We start from the raw sequence: 3,037 nt of genomic DNA on the forward strand, positions 1-3,037 counted from the left end.
AATATCCACTTATCAGTGAGTACATATTGTGTGAGTTCTTTTGTGATTGGGTTACCTCACTCAGGATGATGCCCTCCAGGTCCATCCATTTGCCTAGGATTTGACCAGCACCATTTGTTGAAGATACTTTCCTTTATTCCATTGTATGACGTTTACTTCTTTGGTAAAAATCAAGTGTCCGCAGGTGTGTGGGTTTATTTCTGGGTCTTCAATTCTATTCCATTGATCAGCCTGTCTATTTTTATGCCAATAACTGGAGGTTTTTATTCTTATTGCTCTGTTGTACAAATAGAAGCCAGGAATGGTGATACCTCCAGACATTCTTTTATTGTATAAAATTGTTTTAGCTATCTTAGGTTTTTTGTTTTTCCATATGAAGTTGAGAATTGATGTTTTAAGCTCTGTCAAGAATAGAGTTGGATTAATGATGGGAATTATATTGAATCTGTAGCTTGCTTTGGTAAGATAGCCATTTTGTTATGTTATCCCTTCTTATCTTCAAGCAAAAGAGATCTTTCCATCTTCTGATATCTTCCTCAAATTCATTCTTCAGAAACTTATTATGCAAATCTTTTACTTGCTTCATTAGAGTTACAGGAAGATATGTTATATTATTTGTGGCTATTTAAAAGGGTCTTATTTTCTTAATTTCTTTCTCTGTTTGTTTATTGTTTTTATAAAGGAGGGCTGATAATTTTTTTCTTAGTAATTTTATATCTGACCACATTGCAGAAAGAGTTCATTAGCTGTAGGAGCTTTCTGTTAAAGTATTTAGGGTCACTTATGTATACTATCACACAAAGAACTCAAAAAATTAGACACCTCATTGAAATAACCCATTTTAAAACACGAGCAAAGAACTAAACAGAATTCTCAACAATCTCTAATGTCCATGAAGCCCTTAAAATATTCATATTCTNTTTAATCAGCAAAATGCAAATCAAAATGACTCTGTGATTCCATTATACACTAGTCAGAATGGCTAAGATCAAAACTCATGTGATAGNTGATGTCATTGTGGAGCAAGGGGAACAATCTCCCACTGCTGGTGGGAGTGCAAACTTTTACAAACCCTCTGGAATTTAATTTGCTTGTTTCTGGGAAAATTGGGAATAGTTCTACNTCAAGACCCAGATATACCATTCCTGGGCATATAACAAAAGATGCTCTACACAAGGCCAAGTGCTTAACTATGTTCATAACATGTGTATTCATAATATTCAAGTACTGGAAACAACCTACATGACCATGAACCAAAGAATGCATAAAGAAAATGTGGTTCATTTACACAATGAACTCACTATTAAAAACTATTACTCAACTATTAAAAACAAAGACATCATGAAATTTGCAGGCAGGTAATGGAACTTAAGAACATCATTCTGAGTGAGGTAACCCAGACCAGAAAGTTATGCATGGTATAAACTCACTTATAAGTGGATATTAGCCATAAAGTATAGAATAATCATGCTACAATCCACAGGCCAAAGAAGCTAATTAACGGAGAGGGACCAAGGGAGAATGCTTGAATCTCACTCCAAAATGGGACATAAAAATGATACTGGTGGTGGATAGAGGGAGGGAATTGGATGGGAGAGGTCACTGGGGAGGGAATCAGATGTAGAAAGAGTAGGGGGAGGGGCAGAAGGTTCAGAGAGAGAGAGTGGACATCAGTGGGGTTGCATTTCTAGGATGAACCAGAAACCTGAGCATGAGAAGGCTCCTGAGTATAAGGGGATGACCCTAGATGAGACTCCTAGAAGCTGGTGATATTGAGACTGAAATGTCCACCTCTTATTGATAGACATGACTTCTAGTGGACAGATGAAGATACCAACATACCCACAAAATATTCAACTCAAAATTTGTCCTGCTTACAAGATGTGCAGTGATAAAAGTAGAGTAGAGAATGAGGGAATGGCTTACTAAAGAATTGCCCAACTTGACACCCAACCCCTGACACTATTAATGATACCCTACTATGCTCACAGACAGAAACCTAGAATAACTGTCTTCTGAGAAGTGTCATCCAGCAGCTGATGGAAATAGATGCATCAGCCAACAACCAAACATTAGGTTAAGCTCTGGGAGACTTGAGGAGGAGTGAGGGGAAGTATTGTAGGAGCTAGAGGGATCAAGAAACCATAATAAGACCTAAAGAGTCAACTAATTCAGGTCCATGGGACTCACAAAGACTAAATCATCAACCAAAAAGCATGAATCAGCTGAACCTAGGCTTCCTGCACATTTGTAGCAAATGTACAGCTTGGTCTTCATGTGGGTTTCCTAACTATTGGAGTGGACTGTTTTTGACGGTGTTGTCTTCCTCTGAATCTCCTTTCCATAGCTGACTTGACTTATCTGGCCTCAGTGGAAGAGGATGCCCTTAGTGCTGCTTCACCTTGATATGCCAGAGATGTTTGGTACACACTGGGCCTTCCTGTTTTCCTCAGAGAAAGGGAGAAGGTAATGTAGGGAGGAATTTTTGAAACTGGGAGGAACGAGTAGTGACAGACTGTAATCAGGATGCCAAGTGAATAAGTAAAAGAAATTGAGTGGCAAATAGTTTAAAGACAGTAAATGCATAAGAAAAATAAGTAGAACTAAAATCTTCAGGAAATATCAGTATAGCATATGTTCTAAGAAAAATGACAGAATATTGTAAGGTGCAATAAAAAATAATCTATAAGTAAATGAAAAATATTGTTAGAATATAACCTATCACTAAGCAGAAAAGCTATGAAACTCAAGGAATTGTCTCACTTCATGAAAGGCAAAGGAAGAAAATAAACTGAAGTTCATTGTGTAAATGAACCACATTTTCTTTATGCATTCTTTGGTTCATGGTCATGTAGGTTGTTTCCAGTACTTGAATATTATGAATACACATGTTATGAACATAGTTAAGCACTTGGCCTTGTGTAGAGCATCTTTTGTTATATGCCCAGGAATGGTATATCTGGGTCTTGAGGTAGAACTATTCCCAATTTTCCCAGAAACAAGCAAATTAAATTCCAGAGGGTTTGTAAAAGTTTGC

Source organism: Mus caroli, chromosome 9 (genome assembly GCF_900094665.2).
Source record: "Mus caroli chromosome 9, CAROLI_EIJ_v1.1, whole genome shotgun sequence".
Lineage (NCBI taxonomy): Eukaryota > Metazoa > Chordata > Mammalia > Rodentia > Muridae > Mus > Mus caroli.